Genomic DNA, 15,559 nt, shown 5'->3' on the forward strand with positions numbered 1-15,559 from the left:
TTCCTCAAATCCTAGATCCAAGAAGATATTAATCAAGAGTAAAAGGAAGGTACTATATAAAATGTGGATTAAAAAGAAGCACTTTCTTTGTAAAATATGGAGGTGTTATTTTGCTCTTCCTGCAAATGTTAATGAGCTGTTTTTTATTTTAGGTGATAAACTCAGGATCTCTTTGTGGTATTTAAAATGACATCTTCATGGAAATTTTGGACCTGCTTAATTATAGGATACTGAGTGTGGTGCATGGCATGCCAGTTGAAGACTGTTTATTGCAAGCATACAAAGTATGTATCAGCTGAAAGAATTGCCAAGCTAAGAAACCAACCTTAACTTTCATTTTGGCAGGTGAGAAAGCATTTTTTTAATCATTATATTTCTCCCGTGATATTTTGGGCGACTTCTAAAGAATTCAACACTGAGGACTGGACAAGAAGTCAAAAGTCATAACTTTAATAAAATGATTATAATTAAGCATTCAAAAAAAAGAAAACCCAAATAAAATTTAAAAAAAGCAGGAGACATTGCATGCATGCCAAAATAGTGTTGCGAGACTGAGTTATGATGAGGGAAAGTCTCTTTTTCTTTGCCCATGGAATAAACCCACGTTTCTTCTCCCAGAGGATAAACACAGTGTTTTCACCAGGGAAAAGTGAGAGGCAGGGGTAGGAAGATCCTTGACTGATTAGCAAGGCTGCTTCTCTAGGATCTGTGGGGCTAATTGATATCAAACAACCTGAATTCCATGTGCCCTGTTCTTTAAAGCTTGGTCTGGGTCTGGTATTGGTAGCAAGTTGCTCACACAGGAAGGTGCCTAGGTGGTTATGGGATGCTTCTGCATTCCTGGAGGAGAATTTATTTTTTTTTTAAAAAGGTTGATTTTTGTCTTGCTGTGGTGGAAGGTGGAGGGTGTAATATATTGAGTGCTGGATGGTCCCTGCTCAAAACGCTTACAGCGTCAGCATACTCAGGAAATTCTAGCTGTTGCAGCAAACTCCAGAAGAGGCGTCTCCAGGTAGCCTCATAAACATGACAGGAATAGCAAACTGACTTTGTAGGTGCTCTCCCATTTGCTTGGTGTGTGTGTGTGTGTGTGTGTGTGTGTGTGTGTGTGTGTGTGTGTGTTCCAGTCTATTTTCTCCTCCCTCTTCCTCCTTCCCTTCCTCTCCTCTCCACCTCCCTCCTCCCCCACTCTCCTGCCTCCCCTTTCCCCCTCCCCCCCCACCTTCCCCCACCCCATCTCTGTGCCACCCTCTCCCTTTCAGTCTATGCTGGGCCCAAGAGTGAGTGGTGCACATTCTGGGCTTGTGGAGCTCATAGGCTCCCATATTATTTTCTTTCTCTGGGTCCCCTGCTTGTTATGTTTCTCTGTGCTGCCAGTTCATCCATATTCTTCACAAAAGTATTCCTTCTTTAAGAAGTGGGGGCATGTCAGAAGAAGCTGGGTCACTGGAGTCTGCTTTAAAAGGGATATGGAAAGAGGAGCCTCTTACTGTCTGGTCACCATGCTTCCTCCACTATGTATTTCTGCCATGACATACTGTGCTACCTCAAACACAAAGCCATAAATAGGACTGAGTGACCATGGTCCTCTGAAACTGAGTGCCCAAACAAACCTTCCTTTCCTCCAAACTGATTATCTCAGGTATTTTGTCCCAGTGGTGGAAAGCTGACTCGCATACGGGTTATACAGTAATCTCATTTGCAAGCATAAGTTATTATGTGACTCTCCTTGGAGGCATTCACAGGCTTCCATGTCTGACAGCCCTGCTGATTACAAGTTTCATAAGGGTCATATTCCCATTGGTAATTCCCACTTGGTATACCTGAGCCTTTAGGTCAGGACTCTGCTTGCAATGAATGATTAGGGCATGTGATGAATTTCACTCCAATAGGGATCTTACTCCTTTAAAAATTATATCTTGATAAATGGAAAGAACTGGAAAGAAATTACATTCAGCAAAATAAGCCAGTCCCCCACCAAAAGTAGGTTGCATGCTTTCCCTCATTTGTAATAGCAAGAATATATCAATGATACTCTTCACAGGGGATCACAATAGCCCACTTGCTAAGTGCATAAGAGCATATGTAATGACCATATATCAACAGGCCCTCCAAGAATTGGAAACAAAAGGTTCTTATTATGTCCTGTATGCAGTTATTTTCCTTTTCCCCACTCTGGTTTAGTTTTCTGTACTCTATCTTGTATATAAAGTATAGGAAGGGAAAGAGAATCACTGAAACAGCAGGACAAAGGATAAACTAATGAAACAATGACACTTACTTGACATTGTGTTGGAAGTGAACTATACAACTTGGTGGGAGGAGAAGGGTTGTAGGGAGAAAATGGGGGAGGGGCAACAGTATTTACAAAGAAATATATTCATTATCTTACTTACATAAGTGTAACCTCCCATTCATCACCTTTGCAATAAAGATTTGAAAAAATCTTGGTTAACTTTTCCTCTTATCTTCTCAACTGTAGTTATTTCAAATGTATTTCTTTAACATCTCTCATTTTCTATAGCAAACCCTTTCTCTCCTGCTTCATAAAGAAATAGATGCTACAAATAAGAAATTCTCTTCCAATTCGTTCAGACACCTTTGGTCTCAATTCATGGCATTGTTCTTCAAGAGAAAATCTAAGGACTTGGTCACAAACTCTCATGGAAGACTTCTCAGTTCTGTAATTTGTTTAGGATTTAACTGTTCATCATTCTTCCCTCAAAGCTATTTTTTAAATTTGGTCTTTAGGATGCCTTGATATTGTTTTTACTTCTATCTCTCTGACCATTTATTCATTTCTTTCTTCACATGTTTATACCCAAGTTTCTATTCTATCTCTATTGGTGATTCTATGTTGGGAACTTTTGCTAGACTATATTCTCTTTTGTAATTTCAGCCTACAGCTTTTGCTGCATATTGCAAATTTCAAATCTTTTATCTGCTCAGTCTCCAAATGTAAGACATATGCTAATTGTTCTTCCTGCACTCTGCTCATCTCTAATCACAGGTATCTCATTGACTATGTCTGCTACAAAATCCATTATGTTTCCTGCCACAGAGCCACTTTTCACTTAAGTAGAATTAGCTACTCACCCAAGTCAGAAAATGAGGGTCAGTCCTGTTAGCCTTGCTTCTAGGAGAACGCTTTGCATCCAATTGATTGATTTCTGAAGATTCCTCTGACAAATCATCCTGGAATATACCTTTTCTTTTCTCTCCTCTGTGACATTATTTAATAACGATTATTTACATTAGGATTCACTGAGTTAGAAGACTTCAGTGTCAGTCAGTGGTCCTCAATCATAAATCATAATCAATTAGGGGAAAAGGGAATATGGCTCAAGGGGTTGGGCGATATGAAGAGCTCAAAGACAATACCCAGGCTCAGAGTTCAAGTCCTGTGACTGACAGGAAAGGAAAGAAAGAAAAAAAGAAGGAAAGAAAAAAAGAAACGTAAATCATAACCAATTAGGGAGATTTTGAAACCCCAATGTTAATATTGCACCTCAGGGTCCATGGAGATAAGATTCAGGCTTTCCAATGTATATATAATAAAGGTGGAAATCTGTAGTCTAAGCCGCTGTTGTCCATTCAAAACCATCACAGTGTGAATGCTTGTGATGTCTCCAGAAGATTCTTTCTGCAAAGCTGCCATATCGTTCCACTTCTGAAGATCATGTAATAGCTTCCTGCTGTCTTCAAGTGGAGACTAAATTATTTTGCATATTCTTTAGATCTTATTAGATCATTTATTAAATTTAATTTATTCTTCCTTATGATAAGTGCTTCAGACAGCAGAAAGAAAATTGGATGAAAGAAGAAAACCTTCTAATACTGTATATCCATTTCTCCACTCCCAGATAGGAATTCAACTTCCACAAGCATTCAGTGCTCCCAGCATCTTTCATGATATTCTTTACAAATATTTGCTTTTTTCTTTTCGAAACAGTAAAGACAGATTTCTCTTACACTGTTGGCTTCATGGCTTTTATTTTTCACTTCTCAATATACTTGGAAATAAATTCATCTCAATATATACAGAATCATATCATTTGGTATACAGTTGTCATTCCATTATATGAATATAAAGTAATTTAGTTAGTGGAAACCTGCTGTAAATTGTTCCAGACTTTTCTCCATACATGATTGCAATGAACATATTTGCAGATGTAATTCTGTGCAAATACACCAACATTTCATATTTATATAAGAATTGCCAAATTTTCACTGAGGCTTGACAATGTACAGTCCCACCAGTACTATCTTATCTGTTTCTAGTTCTTTTTCCAACATATAAGTGTTTGATATCTTTCAATAAAAATATCTTATCTTGGGACTGAGGATGAATATCTGTTGAGATGTTCATGATCACAGGCATTTCTTTTTTTTGAATGTTTTATCTCTTATTTTCCCTGATCTCTTTTCTGCTTTACAGTGTTATCCAATATTAAATAGAAAATTTTAAAATGAAAGATTATTAACATGATCAGAAAGAGTGAAGCACTGAGGTGGGAGGAAAACCTGAATATAAATTTATAAAGCTATGAAGGTCAGATGGATAGAAAGGGAAGACTTCTCTTGTTTGAAAAGCTTGAATATCAACTCTGAAATGAATACTCCAAGAAGAAAAATACAGTCAAAAATCTTAAACTCTGAAAACTAGAGTTAGCTTTTGACTCTATACTAATGGTAACAAAACTGAAAATTTTATACAAAGACTGTTTTATCAATGGAAGAGCTATGGTTTCACATACCCATAAAAAGTCTAGGCCTAGAGGACTGATATCAAATGGTGGAATTTAAATTCTCATGAATCTCTAATGAAGTTGAAGATACTATATGTGTGTTCCAGAGACTTGAATACACATAAGTAATTAGGAAAATAAGCTGGGTATTGGTAGCAATCTTTGCTACCAGACTTGAAGCCAGATGCAACTGAAAAACCCATTGGACTGTGTCTCTAACAGTAGTTAACCAGACTGGAGGGGTGGCTCAAGTGGTAAAGAAGTAGCCATGAGCATGAAGCCAAGCATATGAGTCTCTAAATTCAAACCCCACTACAGGAATCTAATTTATAAGCAAAGCATATTTAAAGCATTCAATAAGCTTTTATATTCTCACACAGAGAATGTTTGCTTAGGGACTTCCTTATGGCCAAATTAGATCTAATTAATATTTGATGAAATATCATTTGCAGCCATATGTGATCATGTGCTCTCTATTTGCTAAATCAATATGGGTTAACAAAGCTCTTGGACTAAAATAGAATGAGAACTTTTAATAGGTGGGTAAGCTCTCAGAAGTCACATGATGCATGGCTACAGTCTGTGGATAGCAAGGTCATGGACTAGGGTCTCTGAGTCTTAGTTTTAAGGCTGTTAACTTTTACATTCAGATGGAACTGGCTTTTTTTTTTTTTTACTAAATTTAATAATCTTCCCTCGATGACTAGCTCACACTTTTCAAAGTATATCATGGCTTTAATGAAGTGAGCAGAAATTGTCTACATGGAGTTTACGTCTCAGTAAACAGTGTATAATGTTCAGGGTTATTTTGAATTCTTAGGTAATTTCTAGGGTATTTTTTGAGGGGGATGTGAAGATAGTAGCCCTCCATTTGTCATTTTATTTTTCCTAAGGGTACTTCTTAATTGTGTGCCTTTCATGCCTGAATTTGCTGCTTTCCTCTCACTGTGTCTACACTGCTTTCATGTTGCAAGGTTGTAAAATTCACTCATGCTACACTTCAGATGTGCAGAGAGATTGGCATTCCTCAGACACACATCTGCTGGTTAGAGAGGAATTACATTTTAGTTATATTTGCTTTAAAATTTGGTGTGACTGAAAAGTGTTAATAGTCTCAAAGGTGCTGCATATTTTAAGAATGAGAAACTTTAAAAGTCTCTTGATTTCCTAAACTTTCTTAGCTTGGTTTTCAGGATGACGTTAGAGATGTAGCTCCTGGATTCTGTGGTAAAGGGGATGCATTGTGCTTATGAGGTGTGCTGTGTGTCAGCCTTATGTTCTGCTAAATGTCTTCTCATGGACATACCTAGGCCTCCTTTAGGAGCTCATCAGCTCTGCAGCTTTCTGTAAGAGTCTTCTATGACAACCACTTAGTTTGAACTTGGTAATATTTCCTTTCTTTGGAACTTTTGCTTTTATTTTTCAAGATATTTGGAAATGTTATTTTATTTTTCTTTAATCCACACCATCTTTGAGATGCTCTTCTTTGCAAATTTACATAGTTCTCCAAGATTCAGAAACTTTCTTGCTTTTATCTGCTCATATATGTGAAGGTATTTTCTGTGCCTCTCAAAAGAGGAATCCTGGGGCCAGGAGTTTGGCCTAATGGTAGAGTGCTTGCCTAGCATGCACGATGCTCTGAGTTCGATTCTTCGGTACCACATACACTGAAACAAAAACTAGAAGTGGTGCTGTGGCTCAAGTGGTAGAGGGTTGGCCTTAAGGAAAGCCCAAGGATGATGCTCAGGCCCTGAGTTCAAGCCCCAGGACTGGCAAAGAAAAGAGGAATCCTAACTCCCTACATAACAAAAAGCATCCACTATTCTGTATCCCAAACACTTCATCCCTGTTCTGCAAAGAGATGGTTCTGAATCTCCTTTTCTTGCAATTTGCCAGTCGTGTAAGGCTCTGGTCCCTCCCTAGGATTGAGGCAATCTTATCTTTTCTGAGCTTCTGCCTGCAGATATACCCCTCCTCTATCATCTTCACCAAGACTATAGGGTAACATATTAGCTATTTCTTCTTGTTCTTCCTTTCCTTCCCTTCCTTTTCCTTCTCTTCCTCCTCCTTATCCTCCTCCTCCTTTTCCTCTTCTTTCTTCTTCCTTCTTTATCACACAGTACAGGTACATGGTACGATGGTCTTGCCATTATTACTGCCTGGGCTATTCCATACTCTTCTTTTCTTTCTTCTTTCTTTCTTTCTTTCTTTCTTTCTTTCTTTCTTTCTTTCTTTCTTTCTTTCCTTTACTTTGCTTGCTTGCCTGCTTGCTTTCACTTTGCTTGCTAATCTTACTTATGTAGATTGTTTCTTGACTTTTCTTCATTTTTAGGCCTCTTAAATATAGCTTGAATAAAGTAAAACTCTTGATTATTTTTTCAGTTTCAGCTGTCTTCCCTTGTAGATAACCTCCCATCGACAATTAAGAAGGAAACTAATTTTTTCCAATTTCTTTTTTATCACCATTTTTCAACCCTGGCTCATATGTGGTGTATTGTGAACTTTGCCTCTCAGACCTAAGTGTAAGCCACTACATATCTTGCCTTGAGCATTTGAATTTCTTTCTTTTTCCTGATTGTCCTTTTCTGATAGCATCCTATTACATAAATCCAATCATGTTTTTTTTTTCCTGCATTGATTACCAAGGCTTATTTGACCCTCAGTGACGTTGCCCTTGCCTTTTCTGTGTCTTAATCCTCAGCAGCTACATGGAGTAAATAAACTGATTGCTTTTTGAATTGATTCAAGGGCAGCAACATTTTTTCAAGCATACCACCAGCTCATTCTTGACCGAGCCAGCTTGTGTAGACTGGCTATGCTGAATTTGGGAAGGGAGAGTCCCTGCGCAGGGCACAAACATCTAGTGGCTCCATCTTAGGGACTAGTTTGAATATCACCATCTCTAACCCATCCCCATAATAAACATTTATGTGTTTCCTTTATTCTCAGTCTCTGAATAAGAGTTCACATTATTCTGTCTTTTTAAAAATATTGATTTGTTAATCCTGATTTCCATTGCCCTTCTCTCCCATACTATGCCAACACTTTCCTTCAAAAAAGATGAAATTATGCAGCTTTCACCATCTTATAGACAAGTGGGCATAAGCAAATTGCTGAACATATCTCATTTTTATTTTCTTCCTATTTAAAATTTGGAGAATAAATTCTGCCTTACAGAGGAGTTTTGGGAAACAAATGAAATGGTACCCTTAAAATATTTGAGAAAGTGTTTACAAGGAAAGCAATATATTACCTTAATATCCTTGCAAGAGTGGATCATAACGAAGAAAGTATATGGAAGTAGATGCCTTATTTTAAACCATAGCTTCACATTAGCATGACTAATACAGTCAAGGCTCCTCAGTCTTAATATTGATTTTTTCTAATTCTGTTTTCAATTTCCCTTCTCCAATTCTATCTCAGAAATGACTTGCTATGGCACAAAACAGGCCCTCAAAAATATATGTGTGGAATGTGTAAATTGAGAAATAGATAATAAATAAAGCAAAGCTTTCTTCAAGTAATTTCTTTGTTAGAGGCTAATATTCCCTTGGGGTTAATTGTGTGTGTGTGTGTGTGTGTGTGTGTGTGTGTGTGTGTGATGTGTGTGTGTGTGTGATGTGTGATGTGTGATGTATTGTGGAATTGGCTCCCATGAGTCTGTAGGGTAAGACAGCTGATGAAAATTAAGTTCAAATCCTAAAATCTGAGATTCAGAGGAACTTGTGGTAAAAGTTCCAATGCATGTCTGAAAGCCCAAAGGAGCTGCAGAATCTGAGAGCAGAAGAAAAATGTCTCCTATCAAATAGACGTAACAAGTTCAAATTCATCTTTACTCCATTTTTTAAAATTCCATTCTGACCCTCAAGGCATAGAGTGGTACCAACCAAGTTAGTAGAGCTGATAGTCTTCCCTCAGTCTAAGGATTCAAATGCCACTACCTTCCAGAACCACCCTCGCCAGCTTGTTATATTATACTATCTATGATGATCACATCCTTACATCAGTAAAGTTGAGAAATAATGTCATCTATGAAGCCATTTGTCTGGTATTGAACCAGGTTACAGGGTTTTCTGTCTATGGGCAAACACAAAGGGAGACGTGCTCACTGGCTCAGCACCAGCAAAGCCACATGAAGGAACCATCTTCACATTCATGGTCCATAAATACAAGGACTAAGTCCAAGTACTGTAAGCCTGAGGCATTTGTAATATACTTGGATATTTTAGGAATTGAGAAACTCTTCTAAAAGAAATAAGGAAAGCCTAGACTCTGTTTTGTATGTAATGAAAAGTCACTATCATGGTGATTATTTAGTAAAGCCTCTAATGTAATTCTATGCATCAGAAGATATCAAGCATGATCAGAAGAGATCAATTATGTCTTTGTTCCTGTATGTTCTTTTAATGCTATCTTCTGGCACAAATCTTGGGGTATATTGTACATCTAGTAAATACTTTGACAAGTAAGCAGATGGATAAATTAATGAATCATGGAGCATCAAATAATAATTTTAGGAGCCTACACTGTATTAGGAAAACCTCATGTCAAAAATTCATACAAAATACTGATTTATAGTAAATGTTTCCTACTGGACTTCGCTGCAGCAAGTAAAGCTGAGATTATTACCCACATCCAATGGGGAAGGAAGGCAGGAGTCATAAAGGTTAATGTACTGAGGCCAAGGTCACATAAAACAAGGCTAGGGTCATTTTCAGAATTGAGTCTTTCAGTGTCAAATACTATGTTTTTCCCTTCACTGCTTTACATTGCCTTTTGGGGTGAAAGAAAAGGACAAATGGTAAACAACTAGGTGATTTTTTCAGCCCCAGATATACAAGTGAGGGGGGGGGTCCTATGGTATAAAGGAAAACCTGCTATAGTACATTATCTAATTTAAGAGATACAAAAAGTGCATAGCAGCAATGGCCCAAAATTCAGATCTGGAGCTTTCCATGATAGGACATAATTTATTAGGACTTGTGTGATTTTTTTTAAAGTACTGTGTCATTCAGAAGACTGACCTTCACAAATTATAATGGAGCAACTAGAAATGAAGAGCTAACTGCTCAGACAAGACTGCAGAATCATGAGAAGTAAGTTTGCTATGAAAATAAACTAAAACTTGACATGAGTACCTTTTAAAGAGAAAATGTTTTTTTGACCTCAGGATGTTAAAGGTTCTAGTCCATCCTTGGGCAGATTTATTCCTTTCAAGTCTCTTGCCAGGATGTTGGATGGTGATGGTAGAGGTAAATAGAAGAACAACTTGTGCCTCATGCAGAGGAGGAGGTATAAAGAAAGAAGAAAGCTGGAATGCTATAATCCCCTTCAAGGACAAATTTCCAGTAACTTAGGAAACCCTAAGTAGGTCTCAGCTTCTGCAGGTTCCATTTCCTCTCAGTACTATTTATTTGGGGACCTAGATTTTTTTGCTCTATCTGCTTTTGCAGGGTGTTCACATTCTAAAGTACAGCACAAAATAGTATATGTCAGATTTGTTTCTTCATAAACTCTTTACATAATGTTCCTGCCATACTTGCAAGGTAAAATCATTTGAATTTTGATCACAACCAGGGAGAATTGCACCAGCTTTCCAGATCAGAGATGCACAATCAGTCTCCCTGTGAGAAATCAATCTTGGCAAAGGACTTCTATATCATCAAGACATTCTGTTTCTTAAACTTGGTGAACAAATAAGTGAGATACCATTCTCCATGTGCTGCTCAATGACAACCACAGCATTTCCTCATGGAGGCATGAGTAGAGACACCTAATCTCGTAACTTTACATCTCTTTTTCTACCATGGATAGATTCTGCAGGTCAATTGAACTGAAGGTGATGGTGTCATGGCACTCAAAATAATGTTTCTGCTCTGTTGACACAGAAAATGTAGCTGTGAATGAGGGTAATACTGTATCAGGATTTCCTGATAAATGTTGTGCAGGGTTTGCTTGGTGGTTTGCTATAGAACAGTTCTTTAAAACAAAATAGAGTAAGGAAATGGAAAGGCTTGGAAAAATTATATTAAGTGAAGTAAGCCAGACCCAAAGAAAAATAGACTCTATAGTTTCCCTTCTTTGTAATAATTAGTATATGTCTAGGATAGTCCCACAGAGGATCACAGTAGCTCAATAGCTATGTACATATGACCATATAAGATGGTATTAAGTGAAATAAATTCCAGGATAGGGAAACAAGAGAGTTTTCTTTTGTTTTTGAATGTGTTATGTGAAGCTATTTCTTTTTTCTTTTTGTTTTTCCCTCTTCGGTTTATTCCCTGATGTCACTGTTTTTGATTTTGGTACTCTGTGTCTTGTATATGCATTTATGTGAATTGGGGAAGGGAAGGGGAATAACAAAATGTTAGACAAAGCAATAAGACATTATGTTGAAAATTAACTTTACACCTTAGGGGAAAGGGGAGTCGGGGGAGGAAAGTGGGAGAAAGGGAGAGAGGGGTAACAACATTGGACAAGAAATGTGTTCTTCACCTTACCTAGGTAACTTAACTGCTCTGACATCATACCATAAAATTACCATAAAATTAAATTAAAAAGCAAAATAGAAACAAAATTATATACACACACCAAACTCTCAATCATCCCTCCTAATTACTCTTACATCCTTTGGAGTTGTTTTCATGTATCACTAGCAAGAGTTTATAAAACCATATTTTATTAACTTCTGTATCTAATTTTACATTAATAGTATCACATTGACCATGCATGTCTTCAATGGAATTTTTTACAATTAGCATAATTTTTGTTTTGTTAATATATTTGTTGACTGAACTTGTTTAAATGACATTGGCTTACTTTAAGTAGGCAACAAGACTCCAGAAACAGAGGTAGTTTTAGATCATCATGCATTCTCTTAATATTACATAAGGGAACCAATCTACAATGAAGCTGAACTGAAAAGGAGTATAGATTTAGTGCTATTGATTAAACTTAAGATGCAAGCAATGCATATATGTTTTTTTGGTCAATTGTAATTTATTATGATGACTAAGAGTAACAATGCAGCCAAACACTAATTATTCCTGCCTGTAATCCTAGCTACTCAGAGGACTGAGGCCTGGAGCAGCATGTTATAAAGCCAGATCCATTGGAAAAATCTAAGACTTCATCTCCAATGAACCAGCAAAAAGTCTGGCTAAAGACTTGGCTCAAGTAAGAAAGCAAGAAGCCATTGCAAGGCCCCTGAATTCTAGCACAGCACAAAATGAATAAGCAAAAGTCATAGAAGAAAATGGTGAAACAAAGGACAAAGAATGACCAATGCAACAGCAAAACACACAAGACAATACATTAGAAATGAACTTTACATCTTGGGACAGGGGAAGTTGGAGGGAAGGAAAATGGGGGAAAAGAAGGAGGAATAACAATGTTCGACAAGAAATATATTCTTTACATATGTAACTGTAACCCCTTTGTATATTACCTTGACAATAAAATTAAATAAAAAAGGAAAAAATATTGAGTTTTTAAAATAGAGACTATAAAATAAATGAAAATAAGCTTCTAAAAATTTAAATATTACAATTTGTGCATAAAAGTATATATATTACTGGGTGCCAGTGAATCATGCCTGGAATCCTAGTTACTCAGGAGGCTGAGATCTGTGGATCCCAGTGGTTCAAGGTGGTTCAAAGTCAGCATGGCAGGAAAACGCCATGAGACTTTTATCTCCATCTAATCATCAAAAAATAAAAGAAAACAAACAAGCTGTGGGTTTGTCATACACAGCCTTTATTATATTGAGGAATGTTCCATGGATTCCTAGTTTCTCCAGAGCTTTTAACATAAAGGGGTGTTGGATCTTGTCAAATGCCTTTTCTGCATCTATTGAGACAATCATGTGATTTTTGTCCCTGCTCCTGTTGATGTGTTGAATTATATTAATTGATTTGTGTATGTTGAACCAGCTGTGCCTCCCTGTGATGAAATCTGTTGGATCATAGTGTATAATTTTTTTGATGAGTTGTTGTAAACGGTTGGCCAGTATTTTGTTGAGAAGTTTTGCATCGATGTTCATCAGAGCAATGGGTCTATAGTTCTCTTTCTTTGATGAATCTCTGTCTGGTTTGGGGATGAAGGTTATACTGGCTTCATAGAATGAGTTTGGTAAAGAACCTTCATTTTCAATTTCATTGAAGGAAGCCTACAGAGTGGGAGAAGATCTTCACCAACCATACAACAGACAAAGGCCTCATATCTAAAATATATCAACAGCTCAAAAAATTGAATCAATCCAAAACTAATCCCTAAAGTAACAACCATCCCATTAAAAGATGGGCCAAAGACTTAAAGAGAGTCTTCTCTGAAGAAGAAACAAAAATGGCTTATAGACACATGAAGAAATGCTCAACATCTCTGGTCATAAAAGAAATGCAAATCAAAACAACTCTAAGATTCCACCTCACTCTAGTTAGAATGGCCAGGATCAAGAAAACTAATAACAACAGATGCCAGGAGGGATCACTACTACACTGTTGGTGGGAGTGCAAACTCGTTCAACCACTATGGAAAGCAGTATGGCAGTTCCTCAAAAGACTAAACATAGAGCTCCCCTATGACCCAGCAATTCCACTACTTGGCATTTACCCAATCATCCAGAAACAAAGACATAGTAAATCCACCAGCACAACAATGTTCATTGCAGCACTATTTACCATAGCAAAGATATGGAACCAACCTAGATGTCCCTCAGTTGATGAGTGGATCAACAAGTTGTGGTATTTGTACACAATGGAATTCTATGCTGCTGTCAGAAAGAATGACATTGCCCCATTTGTTAGGAAATGGAAAGACTTAGAAAAGATCATATTAAGTGAAGTAAGCCAGACTCAAAGGAACTTAGGCTCAATGGTTTCCCTCATTCATCATAATCAGTAGAAACCTTGGGCTCTCCTAGCAGAGATTTGCAATAGAGCAAAACCTTGATTCAAAAGGCCATATAGTAGGACACTAAATGAAAGGATCTCTAGGATATAGAAACATAAGCCATATAATGAATGATTGTTGTTGTTAAGGTACTATGTTTTCTCTCATCTCTTTTGCTGTCCCTTGGTTATCTCATATTGTTACAGTATCTCACTTTGTTACCTGATATATCAGATATATTTGTATTTGGTTATTTGAAATTGGATAGGGAACTGGGTAAAACAAGATGAGGGGTGGGGGTGGGGGGGAGGGAAATGGGGACCAAGACATGTGAAAGGGTATCAATGTATGGGAATTAATGCACCATCTATTTGGCAAATATCATGTAACCCTTCTATTAATTACAATAAAAATATATGAAAAAAATAAAAAAATAAAAAAAAAATTCACGGTGCAAAAAAAAAATAAACAAAATAAAGTTTCCCCCCAAAGATTATACATTTAAGATCACAGACAGAATTTCTTCTCCATTAAAGAGAAATAAATTCAAACTACATGAAAAAAAAAGAAAACAAACAAACAACAAGAACAAAAAATAGGAGAGTTGTGGCTCAAGTGGTATAGTGATTGCCTGAACAAAATGCTCAAGGTCACACTAAGTCCCTAACTTCAACCCCTGCCACACACATATAAATACAAAAAAGTATATGTAAAGTATATATTTTTTGAGAGGAGGGGGGGTTAAGGATGATGGATCTTAAACATTGCAGAATGTCCTTGGTAAATTAGAATCATTTTTAAAACACAGAAATTAAAAAAAACACTGAGAAATTTTAATAAAATGTGGAAATCAACTTAACATATAAATAAATTAATTCTAGAAAAATAATATAGTGGGAAATAAAGAATAATTAAAAGGACTTCTGATCTTATCATGACTAATAACTAAATACCATGAATGCTTCCATTGAAACATAAAATCTGGATAAAAGGAAAAAGCTGAGAAAAAAGAAAACATAAGAAAACCCATTTAAAACAGAGACCCAGGCACATGAGCTCCTGCGGGCTGGCTGATCAGACATGGCCAAATCCAAGAACCACACTACACACAACCAATCCGGGAAATGGCACCGAAACGGCATCAAGAAACCTAGATCACAGAGATATGAGTCTCTGGAGGGGGTGGACCCCAAGTTTCTGAGGAACCTGCGTTTTGCTTAGAAGGACAACAAGAAGAGCTTCAAGAAGATGCAGTCCAACAATACCAAGGCCATAAGCACGCGGGCCAAGGCCGTCAAGACCCTGGTGAAGCCCAAAGTAGTGAGCAACAAGCACAAACTCCCAAGCAGGCCATGCGCAAGCTCCAGCGGCTTCTCTACATCGCCCACCCCAAACTGGGGAAGCACATCAGTGCCTACAACGCCAAGGGCCGCAGGCTCACCTGGCCCAAGGCCCAGGGCCTAGGCTTTGGCTAAGGCCAAGGCTAAGGCGCAAGCGAAGGCCTAGGTTCCAGCTGTTACTCCAGCCCAGGCCCAGGCTGCAGCCCCTGAGTGCCCAGGCTCCAGCTTCTAAGGGTACCCAAGGCCCTGTGAAGGCCCTACAATGAAGACCTCTGTCTGCCAGTGAGGAAAGGACTGCTGTGGCTTCCTGGCTGCCACCTTCAGGGGGTCTGTGGCCCGGTCATTTCTACCAAGAAACCTGAGGCAGGATCTGGAAACAGCAAAAAACAAAAAAACAAAGAATCAGGGAAGGACAAGATAGAGGATATTCTTTCTGTCAGACAAATATTGAAAAGAAACTCTATATTCAGTTGGGTTCATTTTGGTAAAAAAAATATTTCATTCTATTCAAATTTAAACTTTTACTACTGAGACACCTGTTTCATAAATAGAAGAATGATGTGTTCGCAAGCCCTTGATAGG

The 15,559-nt window shown here is 37.6% G+C and overlaps 1 long non-coding RNA gene and 1 pseudogene across 1 annotated transcript; both read left to right on the forward strand.

Moving 5' to 3' along the window:
• Positions 1-231: 231 nt before the first annotated feature.
• On the forward strand, positions 232-12,111 carry LOC150054192 (uncharacterized). Its single transcript, XR_016537928.1, has 3 exons — positions 232-345; positions 9,749-9,844; positions 11,811-12,111. It is a non-coding gene; the product is annotated as an uncharacterized LOC150054192 (long non-coding RNA).
• Positions 12,112-14,630: 2,519 nt separating this feature from the next.
• LOC150054193 (large ribosomal subunit protein eL29-like) lies at positions 14,631-15,143 on the forward strand (annotated as a pseudogene).
• The last annotated feature ends 416 nt before the right edge of the window (positions 15,144-15,559 follow it).

This window comes from Megascapheus bottae, chromosome 15, assembly GCF_031878675.1.
Source record: "Megascapheus bottae isolate mThoBot1 chromosome 15, mThoBot2.hap1, whole genome shotgun sequence".
Taxonomy (NCBI): Eukaryota; Metazoa; Chordata; class Mammalia; order Rodentia; family Geomyidae; genus Megascapheus; species Megascapheus bottae.